General features: G+C 41.7%; 1 protein-coding gene across 1 annotated transcript in view; it reads right to left on the bottom strand.

Annotated features, from left to right (window-relative positions):
* LOC139449895 (cyclic nucleotide-gated channel alpha-3-like) overlaps positions 1-22400 on the bottom strand; it is a 207008-nt gene extending 184608 nt beyond the window's left edge. The window contains exon 1 of the mRNA XM_071231484.1: positions 22327-22400. The gene's annotated coding sequence lies outside the window, so the exon portion shown is untranslated. The remainder of the gene's footprint in view (positions 1-22326) is intronic.
* Positions 22401-22798: the final 398 nt, after the last annotated feature.

Genomic DNA, 22798 nt, shown 5'->3' with positions numbered 1-22798 from the left:
GACGTTTACCACTTCGGTGAAACCCACGAGCACGGGTATGGTGCTGCCAAAACTAGAAACATAATCGGGGCCTGGATTCGAACCCACAATCATAGGTTTCTGGCGCGACCAAGGGACGCGACTCTGCACAGCGACTGTAAATAATAACGTCTGGACCAGATAATCCAGTGATAGACATCATGAGCATCAATCTACGCAATTTAGAGCCTGACCACTCGATCCTGTCAGTGGCCTCTTGCGACAAGCATCTCTACCCGGATCTTCACGGTAAGCATGGGTTGCTGAAGGCCTATTCTCTACCCGGATCTTCACGGTAAGCATGGGTTGCTGAAGGCCTATTCTCTACACGGGTCTTCACGGTAAGCATGGGTTGCTGGAGACCTATACTCTACCCGGATCTTCACGGTAAGCATGGGTTGCTAAAGGCATATTCTCTACCCGGATCCTAACGGTAAGCATGGGTTGCTGAAGACCTATTCTCTACCCTGATCTTCACGGTAAGCATGGGTTGTTGAAGACCTATTCCCTGCCCGGATCTTCACGGTAAGCATGGGTTGCTGGAGACCTATTCTCTACCCGGATCTTCACGGTGAGCATGGGTTGCTGGAGACCTATTCTCTACCCGGATCTTCACGGTGAGCATGGGTTGCTGGAGAGATATTCTCTACCCGAATCTTCACGGCAAGCATGGGTTGCTGAAGGCCTATTCTCTAACCGAATCTTCACGCGTCCAATATATGCCTTGGTGAGTAGCTTCGTGGTTTAAGCATTAACTCGTCATATGACTGGGTTTATTTCCCACATGTGAAGCTCAGGCCTTGCGGCCCCAGCCTTATTATTGCTGAGAGTTAGAAGCGACGTTAAGCCTACTAAAATCAATCAGTATCTTGTTCCCGTGCAAGGCAATACGAGACAGGTAACTAAATCTTCTGTTGACAAGACGGGTCTTTATAAACGTATAGATGATGGTAATTGATTGTTAGATAACACTTGCTAAAGTGTTCAGCATGCTTCTCACTCACGCTTCTGTAATGCAAGTCCTACGTGCGCTAAATAGGACACCTCGGAAAAATGCTACGCGCTGAGATGTAACATTTACAAAACAAAACATTTACATAATAGAACACGCGTATGTTTCCGAAGGAGAGCTTCGCCTACACCGAGAGCGTCAAGTGTTGGTATTATTGGAGAATGGCTGTGGGAGGCCTTCCCAGAATGAATTCAAATTGCATTGTATGGCGGTATGTGTCGGTGAAGCATTGGCATTTCCATTGAAAGACGCAGTAGCGAGCTGCCATTGTGTCCCAGGTGTGAAGCGCCTGTAGGCGGACGTCTTCAGATGAATTATATCATTGACATTTCTACTGGGGTGAAACCGTCTTCTGCTTAAGGTAAAACAGATCGGCTACGATTAGTAGAGAGTGACTGGACCGGGGGGCACGGGTGGCCCAGTCGTACTAAGATACCACAATTCGCTATGCAGAGTTTCGTCCCTTAAGTGTACCAGAAACCTATGATTATGGGATCGAAATCCCTGCTTTGATCATGTTTCTTGGTTCGTCAGCACAATACCCGTGTTCGTGGTTTTCACCAAAGTGGTAAATGTCTGAGACCTGCTTTCCTCCCACATTAAGCCGACATGCCGTGATATAACTGAAATAGTGTTGAAAGCACTCACTCAGTCTCTCACTAACTAACTCACTCATTCACTCACCGTTATGCCACACTATTATCAGTGGTCATATTCTAGTTCTATATAATGCGTAGCTAACTCGCGCCGATGAGGACGTGTGCCCCTCTCGAAGAATTCCAAATTCTTAAATTCCCCAACCAAATATTTTTTCTTTCCAATCTAAATACATTAATAGTAATAAAACGATTAATACTATAAATGACTATACGGACATCATAAACATATCTGTGTGTGCACATACCATGCATATCTATACTGCGTGGCCGGCTGTAAAAACACGTTAATGTCAGTGTCGCCTCGTGCATCTGAGCACCTCTCAGAATGGCAGCATCTCACAAGGTGACCATGTACTGCAGGCCCGAGGGCCGGATCCGTAACCCAGTTAAAGTCTTCTCTCGTCGTAAGCATAAATGAGATTATTATTCACTTAACTAACGAGAATACTTGATAATGGGGTTCAGATCTTGTATCCGTGTTAAGAATCGAGACAAGATCATGTTCATGACAACGAAACACGTTGACATGGTAAAAGTCAGTGAGTGAGTCAGTGAGTCATATCGCGGCGTGTCAGCTAAATGTTGGAGGAAAGACCGACATAAAGCAGGTTTCAGACCTTTACCACTTCGCTGAAACCTACGAGCACGGGTATGGTGCAGACAAACCTAGAAACATAAATAGGGCGAACCGGGAATCGAACCTACAATCATAGGTTTCTGGCGTGCCCAAGGGAGGCAACTCTGCACAGTGACGCGGTAAAACCTCGCGAAGATCCGGGTTATCATTGTTCTTCGTCCACCATGCTTGTTGTAAGATGCGACTAACGGGATCGGGTGGTCATGCTTGCTGACATGGTCGATGCATGTCATCGTGTCCCAGTTGCGTAGATCGATGCTCATGATCCATACTGGTCCTCGATTATTTACAGACCGCTGTCATATAGGCTGAATGTAGTGCAGCGCTAAACAGCAAACAAACAACATGGTGAAACACGTATCTGTTATTTAAATGAAACCAGCAGCTTTCACGTCTGTGACACGGAATACAATGTATATGTAAGTAACCAGAGTGTCGGTGTGATTTCGTCGATTATTTTGGCACAAATATCCCCCTGCAACACCTTTTGGAACCATTCGTGACCAACTCGTGTTATTCCGCGACAAGCCGAATAGCGACTCGTGCCCTATCATGGCCATTTTTGCGACCGGGTTCCGTCTTTGCGCAAACGGGCATACCTAAAACAATTGTCAACTCGTTGCGTAATGGTTCACATTTAATTCCCCATATATTATATATATTTCAGATGCAATTTAAATCACATCGGGACATGCAGATTTATACAGTATGATTGAACACAATTAACTGTGTCTTGGGTATATTTTTAGATGCAAGACATATGTAAAATAAAAAATTATTGCTGAGGGATTCTTTGACGAAGAACTTGAAATCATACGCGCATTCTGATTGGTTTGTCGTATTTTCGCACATAACATTCATCGATAGGGGGACGAGTCTTCTTGCAGGTTACGGAAAGGGGCGAGTGGTGACGAATGCTTTTGGAACCTCTTTGACTGGCACATTATCGAATCAAATATAAGAGATAAAACCCTTTCCATAACCATTGGGGATATTTGCTGAAAGCCATTACGATTCCGACTATATGACGAGAATGTTTCTGAATCACTATCAAAAAGGGATGTTACCATGTGTTCCCGAAAAGGTGAGCGTATCCTGCCCCAACAGTGGCACGCGCCAAAACACATGCAGAGGCAGGTCAATTGTTCACCTGATAATACACAGGAACATATGGTACAAGTTATATAGGGAATTGCATCGGACATCATTTGTGTCACTGATGTGTCAAATTTCGTAATGTCGTCCTCATGTGTACCATAACACTTTCTGAAAGCTATTCTAAGAGATTTGCTGATTCATCTGCCGGTTTAACGTTGAGACAGCACAACTTTTAACTTGAAAGCTCGGGGAGATCTCAACAGCCAGAGGCGGTTGATCTATTTCTGTCTGTCAATGTTTGGACATGGTGTGTTATTTGTTGAACAAATCTTGATGTGAGATTAATAGCAGATCGCGATGACAGGTGTAAAAAGGCGGAATGTGAAATTTAAAAAAAAATCATTTCCCTTGGTACTGCGTTGCAAGCTGTAAAATAGATTAGTTGTGATCGTTATCACGACTCGAAATATAAATATCTCGAATCGTCTATATTTCTTCTTGATAAATGTTCATATCACCACTAATCACTTTCATCCCTGATTTGACTGAGTTTGATCTATCAATGTCAAATCCCTAATTAATGATGCACGAACAGCTTCAACTAAAGGACATAACATATGTTTTGTTCGTTAAAAACGTTCGCATACTGGCTACAATTAGCCAATTGACATCCACGTTGTTTGGTCACCATGGTTACTAATATTCATCCAGATCATCATTATAAACGTTAAAGAATAGCGTTGCAATGACATTTCCGTAGCGGTTGCGTCCCTTTGTATGATTTATCCTCATTTATGTGAGTGCATTATTCAGGTGCACACTCGTCTGTATCTAATTCAGATCCACTCAAAGATAAAGGTTCTGTATTAAAGACTTGTTTGTTCTGTATGTCCCTTGGTCGTACCTGTGCCAGCTTAAACACACCATATGGAACGTAATCGACCGACCGACAGAGAAGGCTGGAACGTTTTATCCATATTTCATTTAGTTCGTATCGACCATTTTACCCACTGTAAAGACCTTGCTAAAAGGCCTTTATCTGGATTGCCTAGCTATAACGCTTTTTCAGCTGAATATTATGCAAGGCGTTTAGTGAATACCCGTGTAGAGTGATGTGTGAATTGGGGCTCGTGGCCGGTATTAGGCTGCCGTGCTTATTTGGTTGTAAGGAGTGAGTGGGTGAGATTAGCGCCGATTTGAAAAAAAATTATTTCGGTTGTATCTCGGCGTGTCAGCTTAGTGCGGGAGAAAAGGTGAAAGTTTACGACGGGTATGGTTTAACCAGAGAATAGATATGGTCACTTCAGAGACATGTATGATGGTTGAAAGGGCGCATTCACTTCAGAGAGTGGCGTTGGTTGAATGGACAATGAATCAGTTCAGAGGCAGTTAAACTGGCTGGACGGACAAGATCACTTCGGAGACAGTTATAATGGTTGAAAGAGCAAGGTGATTTCAGGCTGAATAGACCAGGTCACTTCAGAGACGGTGACATTGACTTGATGGACAAGGTCACTTCAGAGACGGTGACATTGACTTGATGAACAAGGTCACTTCAGAGACGGTGACATTGACTTGATGGACAAGGTCACTTCAGAGACGGTGACATTGACTTGATGGACAAGGTCACTTCAGAGACGGTGACATTGACTTGATGGACAAGGTCACTTCAGAGACGGTGACATTGACTTGATGGACAAGGTCACTTCAGAGACGGTGACACTGACTTGATGGACAAGGTCACTTCAGAGACGGTGACACTGACTTGATGGACAAGGTCACTTCAGAGACGGTGACACTGACTTGATGGACAAGGTCACTTCAGAGACGGTGACATTGACTTGATGGACAAGGTCACTTCAGAGGCGGTGACATGCATACTGATTGAAAAGACAAGGTCACGGGGAGAAAGGAATACTGGCTTGATGTGCAATGCTACTCCCGATTCATTAGCACAGTCTAAAATGCAAAAGGTTTATAGATGCACGGTTGGTCTAACAGCTGAAACTCACTGTGTAGAGTTACGTCCTTTTACCTTACAAGGATCCATTGGTCGTACTTCCGATATTAAATAATGATTCTTTGTCATTCGTCGCCATAGCTTTGACTGGGCTTTCCGATCGTCTCCATGGTGTAGTGGATAGAGCGTCTGCTCGGAGAGCAGATTTAGCGTCGATCCCCGGCTCCGTCATGCCAATAGATGTTCAAAGATGGTACTTGTTGTTACCCCGCCTGGCGCTCGGCATGAATGGGATCAACAAGGACTGGTCGGCTCGGAGTCCTTATATTGTGTCTGAATGGGGTACTCATGTTAAACTGCGGCCTGGTATCTCAGTGTGCAGGTACTATAAAACAGGACTAATAAAGGCACACACACAGACACACTCGCGCACAGACACACACAGACACACACACATACACACACAGACACACACACACGCACGCACGCACGCACGCGCGAGCTTGCACTTGCCTTCATAAATTCAATAATCTTGAACGCGACGCTAAACCCAATTTCGCGTCACCTCACCTCATGGGCCTTCCGCCTACATTGAATTGACACGCCGGGGAAAATATATCTGAGACTGTGCTGCTGTTGGCGACGTCGAACTACTGACTCACAACAAGAGGCCTCAGCTTACAGTTACACTTTTACCGCTTTAATAAATTCTGTCAGGTGTGTAATTCAATCTTATCTGATGTTCCTTGAGTATCACAAGGTTGTTCATAGGGGTAATGTGCTTGCATTGGCTGCAGTACCCTCTGGTCGCGGTGTCAGGTTCTATCACTTCTGTCACATCAGCGTTTTTCTTACTTATTAAAATCGAATTCCCTTCTGCCTCAAAGCAAGTACCTAATGCAATCATACACGCTGGAATTCATCTTTGAGATGGGTAATTCACCATGAACACACGACTTTTAAAATCACTGGTTGGCGGGATAATCAGCGGTTGTCAGTAGATATGATCATCGATTATTTCGTATAATCGATTTTGATCACTAACAAAGAATCATATTGTTTGTTTTTTGTTTGTTTGTTGTTTAACGGCCTACTCCGCAATATTTCAGCCGTATGACGGCGATCTGTTGATAATCGAGTCTGCACCAGACAATCCAGTGATTGACATCATGACCATCGATCTATGCAATTGGGATACGATGACATGCATCAACCAAGTCTGTTAAATACAATGTATGTAATTTTGATCTTTTCCTGAATGGGGGACGGGGATCTCAGTGGAAAAAGCGTTATCTTGTGACAAGTGCCGAAATATATTGAAGATGGCGCAAAGCCATACTCACTTACTTATATACTTCTCAAATTTAATTCAGTAGTTTCAAGATATAATATCAAAACAGTCGTAGTATGTCGAACATATACGAGTATTGCCAATACGTGTATACATTTATAATTGCCGGACAACAGAAAGTATAAACTTGAAAATTTGATTGAAAATTACAAACAGTCGCCGGAACACTGCAAAACTATGGTCCACAATACAACAATGATACCCGTATCAAATACATCACCATCTTATGTGGTAATCACCAATATCCAGATTGTAAACGTTTTATAGATTAACTGAGCGTTATTGTGCTATTTAATTACGCCTACGACAATGTTTCATTTGACTCGCCTAGTCAAAATCACGTGATGAAATACCATAGTCGGGAACTCGAGACTAGAATGCTCCTCCCACGGTAAGCAACAACGTCACGATGAAGGTAGACTCACAAGTGTCCTACGCAGCGTCTGGTTAAACGAACTTCCAAGCAAGGACTTGAGAGTGAAGGTTATGAATGATGGATTGTAAGGTATAACTTATTTCCTTCGTGCGTTAGAATGACGTAAACATATGTCGCCTGCTCCTAAGATTTAATGTCAGTAGCGAAAATACCCGGCGCTAAGCAATTCAGATATGAAGACGTTCTGTATGAAGCCATCCTCCTCCTCCTCCTCCTCCTCCTCCTCCTCATCATCATCATCATCATCATCATCATCATCTATGTGTTCATTGTTTGTCTTGTCTACAATTGCATATCAGTAAATAACTCTTTAAAGTTCTCAACACCCTTATTTTCAGTCTCTGGGAATCTCTCACCAGATCTTCAACCTTCTTTCTATCTTTTTTTGACATTTTTTCACACCTGCAGGGCTTCCCTCCGTCTATCTATATCTTGCACTTCCTTTGATGCTTAATGCAATCTATCCTCTAATTGGTCACCCTAGTCCTCTACAGGTAGCTTCCTCCCAAACCTGACTTCCTCCTCACTTCATGTGCTGCTGTTGAGGAGGAAGGATGTGTTCGTTTCTTCAGGTATGGAATGGCCACTTTTCAATCTGTTTTCATTTGTCTCAGTCAGTAATTAATATCTATATAAAGATGCTTAATAAATTTAATAATATATATAATATCTTTTAAAGTATTATTAAATTAATAAATGAAATGTTAATATTATAAAACTTGTAAAATAATTAACCTCCATTTTGGCCCATGTGCTTTTTAACATATTATTTTTAACATTTTAATTATATAACTTTAAGTTTTGAGTATGGTTATTAGATGGATTAATACTGCTATGTTAACATAGATACCTGTAATTCTGCAAAATATATATTTTAATGACTTTATGTGCTGCTGTTGAGGAAGAAGGATGTGTTCTTTTCTTCAGGTTATTTCAGCAGCAGCAGCCAACCCCATCATATGATAAAATCAAATTCAACATCTGCCCATGTCTGTGTTCTCCAACGGCCTGAGCCGGACCGAATACAGGCCTTACATCGGTTATGCATGGTTTACGATCCGCCAAACTTAAAAATATAAAAAATCAGAAAAAATGAGAATAACAGGTTATTTTATACCATGGACCGTAAAGGTCGCTTTGAAAACAAAAATACTTCAAGGGCTTATTATATGACGAAAACATAATTCTTTTCCAATGATAAATATCATTACTGGTGCTGTCGCCTTTCCCCCTCAGTGCAAACTGTATGCTTGTCTTGTTAAACCCCAGTCAGCGGCAAACCAAACTATCCATATCGCTGAAATCCGTTTCCCAAATCCAAATTACGCTTTAAGGTGATTTGAAAAAGCATGTACAAATAGTTTTTGTAACATTCTTTATTCGACCTACCGACCGTATATATTTCACTATGAAAATCCGTAAACCAATTTCAATAATATGCTACTCAAAAGAAGTTAAAGACCACCCGATATTGGCTTGGCATGAAATATTAACTAAAGTCGCATGAACACATCTGAACAGTATATATCAAGATCCACTATCCTCTGTTATATATCATCTGCAAACTTAAGGTCCAAAACACAAGGATTAGGAGTCGACCCTAAGGGGAGCCGAGGGCAAGTGCTGCTTGCTGTGCAACTTGTTATGAATCACTTAATAGAGTTCAGAGCCCTGCTTCTTTTAAAACCTTGCACTTTAATAAATCTGTTTCAGAAAATCAGCAATATACATATATGTCTTTTTCTGAGCAGACTTTCAAACACTGGTTTGTCTGGTCCATATTATTGCGTCAGGCATGATAACACACCATTCACTCACGCGCTATCAACTTGCAGCATACAGACTACCAACGGTTGTCTCCCCCTTGCTCCATATTTTATGCAAAGACTGAGCGAGTTATGGGTTGACGGCGATTTTTACAGTATATCATGGCGTCCACTTGTGGGTTGAAATCTCGAAGGCCGAACACGGGTATGGTACTGACACGATGAAACATAATCGTGGCAAATCTGGAATTCGGACCCACTATCATAGGTTTTTGGCACACCCAAGAGACGTATCTGCGCCACACAACAAACATACGCTCTCCTCTCAAATTCCTCCTTAATCCTATTATACAACACTGTCTCTCGGAGAGGTAAGCGGAAATGCGGTTTTATGTTGCTTTCAAGATAATTGCACACATACAGCAACGTGCGTGCTTGCTCTAGAATAATGCCGGTTTATTGTGCTAGCCCACTGAGATACCATGCCGCAGTGGATGCCCCAATCGGACACATACTGACTCCGAGCCAACCGAGATCCAGGCAGTGCAACAACAAGTACCATTTTGTGACGTCCTTTGGTGTGACGCCGCCAGGGTACCGTACCACCGACCTTCCGCTCCCCGGGAACACAGAGGTGGTCGAACAATGTTTCTAATAAATTGAGTGAAATACGTAAAACGTTTTCCCATATTGACCGACAAGCTTTCACAACTGTTAGTTTGTTTGTGCGCGTGTTTGTTTGTGTGCTTGTTTGTTCTTTAACGCCGCACTCAGCAATATTCCAGCTATATGACGGCGGTCTGTAAATAATCGAGTCTAGACCAGACAATCTAGTGGTTGACATCATGAGCATCGATCAACTCATTTGGGATACGATGACATGCACCAACCAAGTCAGCGAGCCTGACCACCCGATTGTGTTAGCCGCCTCCTACGACAAGCATAGTCGTCTTTTACGGCAAACATGGGTTGCTGAAGACCTATTCTACCCCGGATCTTCACGGGTCGTTTACTGTCAGATAATTTCGGTGAAACCCATATAATACTGTTATTACGTTGGTAATCTTACGACACAACCGCTAATGCCATGTGCTTAGTTCAAAAGCACAAGTTCTAAAACTGACATAAACCTATTTAAAGAGTTTTTCTTGGTCTATCTGCATAATTAAAAATATATAAAAACATGTTCTCCAAATCACACAAGAACATTTCACGATATTTTATTTCCGTGTGTTCAAAATTCCATATCTTCCTCAAACTTATTATAACCCTTGAGATTATCATGGCGAGGTATACTCAGCCGTAACCTATTTGTCAATATAGACCCAAAACTATGATCACTAACCTGGAGTTGTGCCAGGTCACAACCTCTCAGCACGAGAAAATGAAATTCTCCGTCTCGTGCTGATGTGACCAGTTTTAGCACAATGGTCGCTGGGCTTGGGGCCGTCTTTGGTGTATCGCACAAACTAATATCGATGAAATTAGATCGAATTTTGTCTCCTTTATTAAGGAAATCATGTGCTTTTAGCAGCAAGAACTTCTTTGATGGTTGAAAATGTCTAATCTTTGATAAAAGCCTCGTGCAGCCTCAGCGTTAGGAACCCTAGTTATCAAACACATATGTCTCGGCTTAAGAAATGTCTTAGAAGTTCAAATGTCAAACAGATTATTTTCATGCTAGTTCTCCAGATCCCATGGAAATGAAATAATTACATGGATTTTGACTTTGAAGCTTCTCCATCGTCAGGGTAAATACATCCGTTTATCTGCAATAAAAATGACCCCTTGAGGTACGCTCGAGTTAGTATTAACAGTTGTATGGAAGTAGTAGCAAATCTGGAAATGAGAAAACCAACATGGAGGACGAGGACTGATTCAGATGCACGTGTCCGGAATCCTTAACGTTGAGTGAGTGAGTATGGTTTTACGCCGCTTTTAGCAATATTCCAATAATATCACGGCGGGGGACACCAGAAATAGGCTTCACACATTGTAGTCATGTGGGCAATCGAACCCGGGCCTTCGGCTTGACCAGCGAACGCTTTAACCACATGGCTAACCTACCGTCCCCGTAGCGTTGAGTTAACGCTTATGCTCTTTACTTCCTCTGCTTCCGTGGTCTAGTGGTAGAGCGTCTGAACAGAGAGCGGGAGGTCGGGGATTCGCTCTCCAGCTGCGTCCTACCAAAATACGTTAAAAGGTGGTACTTATTGTTACCCTGAAAACTTGTTTTTTTAGTCCTGTAACCATACTTTCCAACTAAACTGCCGTGCACACGATCCCGTTTTTCGCCTTTTACGACAAGCATAGTCGCCTTTTACGGCAAGCATGGGTTGCTGAGGGCCTGTTCTAGCCCGGGTCTTCACGGTTCCGCCACGAAGTACACATCCATGTTTGATGGTGATTAGAATTGAAACAAACAAGAAATGGTTATCAGATGGTGATGTATTATACACGAATCGTTGTGTTTTGGACCTTAAGTCTGCAATGTTGTGGCGACTGTTTTCAGTTTAGTAGCGTTTCGATAACGTTTTTAATTTTTTGCCAAATCAAATTTTCAAGTGTATACTGTCTTTTGCCCACAGTACATAAACAAACCTCCACTCAAACCACGGATAGCTCGACTTTCCTACTTCGAGTTAAAGAAGCTTGACTAGATGCACTATGGGTAACAGTTCTCTCCCTTGGCATTAAGTACCCCTGAGTGCAAAGCGTTTTTCAAAGTCCACACAAAGAAACAAAACGATTATTTTAGCTGGTAAGTGACCTGGTTAGCCTCATCGCCTTCAGAAAACTAAATCAATGTGATACTGCTGCCTCAGAGTCACCTTCAGCAGCCGCATCAGTGTCTGTCGGATTCACAACGGCGGTACAAGAACATCATATTACAAACTATACATTTATTTAAAATAATGTACCTGAAAATGGAAGATGGTCAATTACTTTGAAGAAGTGAGTGAGTGAGTATGGTTTTACGCCGCTTTTAGCAATATTCCAGCAATATCACGACGGGGGGATACCAGAAATGGGCTTCACACATTGTAGCCATGTTGAGAATGGAACCCGGGTCTTCGGCGTGACGAGCGAACGCTTTAACCACTTGGCTACCCGACCGCGGCTACTATGGAGCACGGACAGTAAAGGCAAATATATGTATAATACATCGTAATAAGTGTTTCAAACATTAATTTTTTTTGTTAATATTTGTTTATATTAATGTCATAAATGTGACCATGAATGGAATTTATGGGATGTTAGAAGTCGATGTTGGTACTTCAAACCTGAGAATAAAGATACACATCGCCAACTGCATTTGAGCTGCACAATTTACACGATCTATATTCCCTTGTTATATTCGACCGCCTCCGTGGTCTAGTGGTAGACCGTCCGCCCGGAGAGATGAAGATCTTCTGTTCGATCCCCGGCCTCGTCATACCAAAAGACGTTAAAAGATTGTACTTGTTGTTACCCTGTCTGGCGCTCGGCATTAAGGGGCTCAAACAAGGACTTGTCAGTATACTGTGTCATGTTAAACTTATATCACTAGCATATATATATATATATATATATATATATATATATATATATATATATATATATATATATATATATATATATCGCTAGCACTTAAAATCGCCCTCAGGCCGGTCTAATACAGGCACACACACACACACACACACACACACACACACACGTCGCTATATAAGTGTAATAAACTCCATTTTCACCTCACCTCACCTCACCTCACCTCACCTTGATTTGCCAGTTTCAATCGGTAAGTTATTTGATGGTCTAAATTTAAAGATAAGTAGATAAGTACTTTTTGGAATGTAAGTATTCTTCAAAAAATCATTTTATCTTATAGTTTTGATAATACTTACCCTTTGAACTAATATTTCTCTGAGCATATAGAGTGAATATGTAGTTTTACGCCGCTTTTAGCAATATTCCAGCAATATCACGGTGAGGGACACAACAAATGGGCTTCACACATTGTACCCATGTGGGAATCGCACTCGCGTCATGAGTGTGACTAGCGAACGCTTTAACCACTAGGCTACCCTGCCGCCCCTCTTTTTAGAAACTAACCATGGTTTAAACATACACAGTTCGGAAATATTTCAGATAATCCAAGGTTATTGAGTAAGTACGTTTAATCTGGAGATCACTTATACAGTTGTTGCAGGTTCTAAAAAAATAATAAAACCCCTGTTTTACTGAGGAAGAAGATTTATGGATGTCAACTTCTTTATTTTGAATAACACAACGTTTCGTAGTATATATCCATAAATTCTCTTCCTTATGTGCATAATTTCTAAATGCCTTTCAAAGACTCCCTGTTTTACTGACAAAGTAATGTCTTCTCCTTGCCGAGGTGTCCAAAGAAAATAGTTCGTTGTTTTGATTTATTTTAGAGAAAGAGGGCAGATTTTACGTTTGAAAGCATAATTGAGCTATTTAACATTAAAACAAATGTTGTTCTCAAACCAAAATCAAACCCCTCACACCACCCCAACCCATCCTGAAAATCAAATGGCTTTTCCCTCCCTTAGTTCATATAGTTCGCATCAATTCAGTTAAATGGCCGTCTCTTGGGACAGTGATTAGTCGTATCACATATTGGCTCGGGTCGACAGTTTTATCTTGGTAAAAGTGAAAAATAGGATACCCTTCAGGAGCACCAAATTGCTGATATGAAGGTTTTTTTTATTATAAATGTCCAAAATATTTTATCCCTGGAGGCTGGTATTCAGCATGATGCGTTTGTTTAAAGGCCGCACTATCTCACGTAAACTCTTCGGGGAGCTATGTTTGGGATATAAATATATATATAATGAAAAAAATGATTTGCCGAAACATAATTTTATTTATGCAAATATATATGATAACATCACGAGCGATATGCAAAAATGGCCAGTGATAGCAGAACTTCAAAGAAAGGCCAAACAAACTTGCAATCATCGAAATGGATTTCATTCAGCAAAAGCTAGAAAGTGGGGTTAGTTTTATCTCATCGCGTCGGTGATACAAACTGTAGATGGATAAAGGACAAGCCCTAAATCGCTCTAAAGTACCACTTCCCCTAGCAAGTTAGCAGAAGAGTAGCTCGTGTGTTTTCGGGATGTAATACAATTATTTTACACACGTGTCTCTTGTTCGTAATGCATTATTACTAAATGGAAATGTTTATCCACTTTGGACCTCGGATCTCGATTAGACGCACGTGGTGTGCAAAAAGTTGAATGCAAAGATAAAATGTGAAATCTCGAGATGAAGTGAATTCTCGTGATGAAGCGAAATCTCGCGGTGAGGTTAAATCTCGCGATGATTTGAAGTCTCGCGGTAAAGCACTCTGTAGGTATAGCTATTGGGAGTGTTGATATATATTAAATGAAATCGAGGAGGCCAAGTCTCCAATACCCACAATTGAATTACCGGGAGTACTGATCGATACTTGAGAGGGTTTTTTAGCTTTCTCTGTCTGTACAAGACGCAGACAGCGCCAGAGCAGGACGTGGGCACTTGTTTTACCAATACTCTAAGGATTTGGGGATAAGATTCCCGGACAAGGTTAAAATTAACCTTTGTCTCGAACTGCTATGAAGTAACTTCGACTTGTCAGTATATTCGAGACAATTTATGTTACAGCAATTTCATTCAAAATTCTGAAAATATGTTTTGGACAGAAAGAGTGAGTGAGTGAGTGAGTTGGGTTCAACGCCTCTTTAAACAGTATTCCAGTTATATCACGGCGTGTCAGCTTGATGTTGGAGAAATCGATGCAGGAAAGTGATGCAGGTCTTAGACGTTTACTGGGTATAGTGCTAACAAACCTAAAAGCATTATCGGGTTGAACAAGGATTCAAACCCACAATCATAGGTATCGGGCGTGATCAAGGGACGCAACTCTGCACAGCGAACAACAGGGCTACCAGCGCCCCCTGGGTATAAGGTACTGATATACAAATGTAGCTGTGCTGGCACAATGTGGTAGAAACTATAGTTATGTTCAAAAGTGTGTATATGCCAAAAGAGAGAGATGTTAATTATGTTATTAAACATTATGTTGAATAATCTATACCTTGTTGCTCAAAGACATGGATGAACTCGGTGAAAAATATTTTGTTCACTTTGGTTTTGTACGAGAATATAAAACCACAACGCTAGAGAATAACCAGTAATGATTCTCCGACGAAACCCAAGGAGTTGGTCACAAAAGAAATGTTTTTAAATGAATTTAATCTCAGGTTTAGGGACTGCCTTAAACAATCAATATTTTCAGATATTCACAATTCTTCAGATGTATATTCAGTCATAGAGCATACCCTTTGTATAAACACTGTTAATCAATAGTAAATGTAAAAATGCAAGGCGCAGAATAACATTGTTAAGGGTTGGTGCATTACCCTTGCATAGAAATACTGGTCGACGTGATGGAGTGTTCAATGTCGATTATGCACAGAACTGATAAAAAATATATGGATGTTGAATTTCACCTTCTGTTTGAATGTCCTCTCCATACTTTACTGTGTGAATGTTGGCGCTATATTAGTGAATTTAGTAGTAGAAGTAGTAGTAGTAGCAGTAGTGGTCGTAGTGGTAGTCGCCGTCATCGTCGTCGAAGTATTAGAAGTCGTCGTCATAATAGTAGTTGGCCTAGTGATAGTTGTCGTCGTCGTAGTAGTAGTGGTAGTAGTAGAACTACTTGCGCCAGAAATATTTCAAAACCTTACCTTTATACATCGACAGACATTATTATATTAATACACAGCTTTGCAAAAAATATGCTATTCAAAACAATTTGTTCAAACCATGTTAGAGATGCATCGTCATTACGCTCTTTATATAAAATATATACAAAATGTCCCAAACTGTTTTGTACATGGGGCCTAGGCCTAGTGCGACGTATACTTATTGATTGATTGACGTTGATTAGTTCGATGTAGCGTTACATTCGAGAAAAGGGTATATCTTATAAGCGTACCGTGGCGGTTTTATGGGAAAACGAAGGGTCGACCTTGCATTGGGTAGAGGCACACTTTACAATCATACTGTGTCGTGGGTGGTTTAATCAGAACGTGACTGAGGTCGAAAGGTCATTATTGTGTTGTAGTAGCTTCAACGGGACACATGGTGTCGAGGGGTCAACTAGTAGTATAATGGGTGTCATCTTTAATTAGGAGAGATCTTTGTCGAGAGAGGTAATATTGGATTTACGTGTGTTTCATAATTCGATAAATCTTGTTATTCTAGAGACCCGCAAATGCAATTAAACTGCCGGGCAAAAGAAAGTGGCTATAAATGAAACAAACAAGAAATGGTTTTCGATCGTCATGTGTTTTATCTATTTTTATTTATTTATTAATTAATTTTGATGATCATGTATTTGATATTTTTATATATCATAGGCGCTATTGGACGTTTTACGGTAGCAGTGTTCGTTTCAAGTGGATATTTTCTTTTGCCCGGCCGCTTATTTAAACTGAACACAATATATATACTCTGCAAAAAAAGAAACGCAAAGGTGATTTTTTTTTTGTACGTATATTTTATGCATTATATAAATAATCAACTGATGGTAATCCATTGTTCAAAATTGGCACACATCGTTGTCATGGACCCCCGTTCGACATTGCATACATGGAACAGTAAATTTTCAAGGTGAAGGTCATCTGTTCTCAATATCTTGTATGGCCACCATTAGAGTCCAAAACTGACTGGCATCGTCGTCCGATGGAATCAAACAGATCGCCGAATTGTGGTTGGGGAATGATCACCCACTCTGCCTGCAGTGCGTGTGCCAAATGTCGGAGTGAGTGAGTATGGTTTTGCACCAATACTCCAGTAATATCACGGCGAGGGACACCAGAAATGGTCTTCACACCATGTACTCATGTTGAGAATCGAACCAGGGTCTTCAGCATGACAAGCGAACGCTTTAACCATTAGGCTAACCCACCGCCCGCCAACTGTCGGAGGTTCTGTGATGGTTGCTCACGTATTCGCAGTCGTTGTTCCAGTGCATCCCATAAATTGGGTTTAAATCTTGACAGGACCTGGATGTTGTGTTTCCAGAATAAGGCTGTTGCATATTGTTGCATATTGAGAAGGACGTGTAGCCGAAGAATCTCATTCATGTAACGTTGCGCCGTTAAATTCCCTTGTCTGCACTAAGTCTGTTCTACCAATGTAGGGGCTGGCAGCTCTCATCATCACACTTAATCTGTCCACTTCCTGTTGGCAGTTTCATGCATAACGTTCCCCGTAACACGACGTCTACCATACGCACGGCAAAGCATATAACGTGACACTTATCCAAACTTGTCTCCATCGCAGTTGTGGCCATGCTCCGTGACCTTGACATAGACGATGCCGGTCCGTCAAAAAGACACCTCAAACTGGTCGTCTAGCTCGAATACCTTCAGCGCGTAAACGGTTCCTCATTGTCTGGCCTCAAGGTTTTGCCGTAGTCATAGAGGTGGCCGTGGTGCTTCTTTCACGTAAGTTACGTAGCCGTATGAATCTGTCCTCTGCGACCGGTTCTTGGAAGGTCACGTGTTGTCCCGTTTGTCTGATAACGGTCCCACCGTCCTGTAATGGAGATTGGTGCTACGTGGAAAAACCTGGCTACACACTGTCTATTTTACTACTTTTCCGTTTCATTTTTGCAGAGTATATATTTATCTTTTACAAAAATGAAATAATATACGGAAATACGGAATAATTTTTTCTCTTCAAGAATACTGATCTTTTTATACGGATATAGAAATAAAATCCTTCAATAAATTCTTGTTAAGCTCTGGGTGGCCTATAACATATGTGTCATTTCTGCGATGTATCCACAGAATCATATGATGATGATGATGATGATACAAACGCTGCCATCACAAGTATAGCACGAATCAAAAGATGGTAATGGTAAAGTATTGACCACATGTGATACCGCAGTAATGACACTGCATAGTGTTGGCATAGCGCGTAAGTATTTATTAGTTTTCACGAGCAATAAGCATATGCGACTACGAGATATACAAGGCCTAGGATGGCCCCATATCGATCTCGGTGTCCCGCCATTATCATAATTGCTGCCAGCACCAGAACTGCACAAACAAACATACTGAACCGAAAATGAAACGTCACTATGGATAGATATATGAGAAACCTTAATTGTCCAAACTCTGTAAACATACTTTGAGACATATTAAAAAGATGAAACGTGGCAAAACTGATCATCAAGGTTGAAATTAAAATGTCAAATGTTCTTAAACACAACACTAGTCTCTGAGAAAATGGCATCACAAGTCAGTATCTCGTGTGTCCGCCATGTGCAGTGATGACTGCCGTGCAACGTCGACACATGGAATGAATAAGGCGGTTGATGAAAGCCATAGGCACTTGAGCCCACACTCTGAGGAACGCCTGACGCAGTTCAGCTGCAGTTGTCGGCCTTGGTCGGACGTCATTCTGCCGTCTTTGAATCCCGTCGCACAGGTGCTCAATGGGATTTAAATCGAGACTGAAGTCAGGCCACTGCATGGTTCTGATGCCATTCTGCTGAAGGGAGTCTCTTGTTGCTCTCGCAGTGTGGGCACGGGAGTTATCATGCTGAAACTCGTGGTTGCGGCAACGTGCCAAATGAGGTATGGCGTGTGGTCTCAAGTCTTGATTAATGTACCGAGCTGCTGTGACACCATTGCCTCTCCCTGGACCGATGTACTGGAAAAACACAGGGAAATACCAATTCCATCCAATACCATGATGCTCGGACCACCCCACTCTTAACAACACAAGCATCCGAATAACGTTCCCCACGGCGTCGCCAGACTCTCTCTGTCTCTCTCTGACATCTGTTGTTGAGATAAAGTAACGGCTCTCGTCTGAGAAGAGGACTCTTCTCCACTGCTGGTGGAGCCAATTTTGGTGTTGTGTTGCCCACTGAAGACCGTCCCGGCGATGACGTGGTGTCAGAATTGGTCCTCGGTGTGGCCGGTGACAGTGGAGGTGTCAATCGTCGACGCACGGTGTCCGCACTTATGTGTATCTGGCGTGTCCCAATGGTCTATCGAGCAGTTTCCGCAGCAGTAACAAAATGATTTTGAAGATGCTGTCGCACAATCTGACGATCGTGACGTCGGGTGGTGACCCTTGGTCTTCCACTACGTGGTCGGTCATCTGTAGTGTTGGTGGTCTGGTACCGTGGCTAGAGCCTGCATATGGTCCTTACGTGGACTTGAAATGCATTGGCTACTTGTCGGGCGGTTTGTCTAGCTTGCAATCGCCCAAGGGCTTGGTGTCGCTGATTTCTTGTCAATCTTGGCATGTGGTAGCAATTCAATAACGAATGAATGTTATCCGATCAGGGGGGATTTTTTAGGGCAAGAAATGGGTGAAGCATGTGCATTTCAATTTGCACGGTACTCACGTGCATCGGGTTACCATGGCCGTTGCCGTGATGCATTTGGGAGATCGATTTTATTGTCATCTGCTTTGTTTTTTTATCACCTGATGTCATTTTTCCGGACAAGTTGATGTTAAATTTTAGAAACTTTGACAAAAATTACCCAGATATCTAAATGACAACTTTTCATGCAATATTACTTGGGGTGACGTTTTTTTGCGGTTCAGAATAGATGTTTTGGTGTGCGACCTTGGGGTATATCGTTACATTTGGCCGCCACCTGTTTCACAGGTTCTTCTTTGAATACATGTAAACAATTTATCATTTTTATGTGAGTTCTTGTTGGAAGGTTAAAGTGGTGGCTAAAGTGTGTATCGTGTAGTCACAATGCCCCCTGTCTGTGGATATATGACGTGTTTAAAGACTATAGTCCATAAAACACAAAGTCGTCGTTGAGCAACGCCCTAAATGGGAATAACACCAGTCGTGGAGCTAGGGTTCTTGTGCGCCCTGAATGGGAATTACACCAGTCGTGGAGCTACAGTTCTTGTGCGCCCTGAATGGGAATTACACCAGTCGTGGAGCTACAGTTCTTGTGCGCCCTGAATAGGAATTACACCAGTCGTGGAGCTACAGTTCTTGTGCGCCCTGAATGGGAATTGCACCAGTCGTGGAGCTACAGTTCTTGTGCGCCCTGAATGGGAATTACACCTGTCGTGGAGCTACAGTTCTTGTGCGCCCTGAATGGGAATTACACCAGTCGTGGAGCTACAGTTCTTGTGCGCCCTGAATGGGAATTACACCAGTCGTGGAGCTACAGTTCTTATGCGCCCTGAATGGGAATTACACCAGTCGTGGAGCTACAGTTCTTGTGCGCCCTGAATAGGAATTACACCAGTCGTGGAGCTACAGTTCTTGTGCGCCCTGAATGGGAATTACACCAGTCGTGGAACTACAGTTCTTGTGCGCCCTGAATGGGAATTACACCAGTCGTGGAACTACAGTTCTTATGCGCCCTGAATGGGAATTACACCAGTCGTGGTGCTACAGTTCTTGTGCGCCCTGAATGGGAATTACACCAGTCGTGGAACTACAGTTCTTATGCGCCCTGAATGGGAATTACACCAGTCGTGGAGCTGCGGTGTATGTATGTTTGCCGCACTCAGCAATATTACAGCTATATGGCGGCGGTCTGTAAATAATCGTGTTTGGACCAGACAATCCAGTGATTGACCTTATGAGCATCGACCCACGCAATTGGGACACGATGACATGCATCAACCAAGTCAACGAGCCTGAACACCGATCCCGTTAGTCGCCTTTTACGACAAGCATAGTCGCCTTTAACGGTTTATGTATGTAAGCGTATGTAAAGAAATATAGGGTGACATTAGTCGAAGCACTAACATCGCTGTGTGCAAGTGAACCCAGCTGTTTTTAATGTAACCATATTTATTTAATAATTTATCAAACCCAGCTGTTGTTTCATTGTTGCTCTGTAAACCAGTGGTTTATCTGCACCAAAGTCGATTGAAAACTTCACGAAGTAAAGATGCTATCGAAAGTAAGAAAAGAATATCACAGGCCCTTCACGCCCATTGCAATGACCTCAAACAAGTTCAACAAACTCAACACCCGGGTGATGTGAACTATAAATTTAAAGTGATTTATTCACCCTTAAAAACGCAATGTTTCGTTAATCCAAAAACTATACATCATTTTAAAACAAGTTTGATCTAAACTAGATAGATTGGACAAGCGAGTGTGCTCTGTGACCTTAAATGTGTCAGTGCTTTACTAGCATGTCATATGTCGATGGGAGCCTCCTACAGACAGCTACCTAGTTTGAATTTAACACTAAGTCATTTTTCATAATGTATGCCTGCTGCACAAAAGTACTTCATTTCACAAAATCGTTGCAACAGTCTTCATCTTACACAAAACAGTGTGAGAACGAGCACCTGGCAACGTCAGAAACTTCACACGTACGAGTGTATATGCCATAAATATTCACAGAATACAGAAAAATGGTGCATCTTCATATGCTTCACATCAATACGTTATAATGAAACCGTACATCACATATGCCAATATGCGTCTGTGTGACCTGTCTGGAAATGAAGATCTTTCTCCTTGGTATGATGTTGGAAAAATTAATAAATGTCTTTTAAATAACCATCTGGTATTATTACCCATTGTCTCAAACGGCAGTCTCCAGTGGATTTGACAAAGGATTATTTAGGGCATTATGAAAAAGAATATGTATACATATCATACTGTCACAGGCCCTGTGTGTGATAATACATCGTCATTTACATATTCAGCAGCATGGCTGAAAGACACATATATCAGACTAAGCTCAACCTAAAGACTATTTGATCGACCCTTTTGCATTAAAGACAAAGGAAAATCGGCAAGCATTAATCTATTTTGTTCTATAATGCTCGTGATTGTGAAATCCCCTTTGATGCCAGAATATATTGAAAAGCAAACAAATGACACAGTAGATGTATCAGCATTCAATTGATTTAGAAGGTCACACGGAAGACAACATACGCAAAACATCTAGCTGAAGAACAAATCAAACAGCGCTCTGTTTACTTATTTGAAACAGTTATAAGACATGCTTATGCCCAGCATATGCGAACGTTGCTTGATATATATTACTTATTTCGATAAATGACGTCATGTAACGTATACGAGGTCGTTTTGTAGCGGATATTGATTAGTGAATGGTGTAAGTCCAGTCAATCAACGATTAGTTATAATCTACGAATATGTAGATCGAGTAATAACGATATATTGTCGAAAAGGGGAGGCTTTAGAAAAAAATGTGATTATGCTTTTATTGATTTTCTGGCACCATAAGGCAGTAGATGTATATTGTTTTGTAATGAGAGAAAGATGAACATTGTTTATGTGTGATTGTGTTTAGTTTATCGATTATTATAACGTCAATCAATGGGAATCAATGATATGGTACTTACCCAAAGACTGCCATCGCGTCATATGGATCGCAGTTCAACGTTCTCGTCCCTTTGTCCAGGTTTAGTTAAATTCCACAATATTACTAAATTGATGCAGGCAGGACAAACGTGGATAAAACTGATATCGATCACAAAACTCCAGCGCCAGAATAAAGTTAATTCCTCTCTTTTGGGAAGCAAGAAACCGTTTTATCCCAGACAAAACAGATGGATGGTGATCCCCCAAAAATATCACAATTCCATTTTTCATAAGTAAAGCCAACAAGCTGGTGATATGTTATGAAAACAGGCGAGAATTGCCTATCCACTGTTAATCCATAGGTAACATGTGAAGATGTTCTTCAGACGAAATGTGATTACACCACAGAATCAAAACGTGATTGACAGAATCTGTCGTCTGCTGGTCGTCAACAGCGGGTCACGTGGCCTGCCAGCTTGTTACGAAGCAGACGACACATTCAGCCAATGGAAA

The sequence above is a fragment of the Haliotis cracherodii genome, unplaced genomic scaffold (assembly GCF_022045235.1).
Source record: "Haliotis cracherodii isolate W230 unplaced genomic scaffold, xgHalCrac1.p SCAF_8, whole genome shotgun sequence".
Taxonomy (NCBI): domain Eukaryota; kingdom Metazoa; phylum Mollusca; class Gastropoda; order Lepetellida; family Haliotidae; genus Haliotis; species Haliotis cracherodii.
Note: the sequence above shows the minus strand (reverse complement) of the source record. Positions and strands in the feature narration are given on the sequence as shown.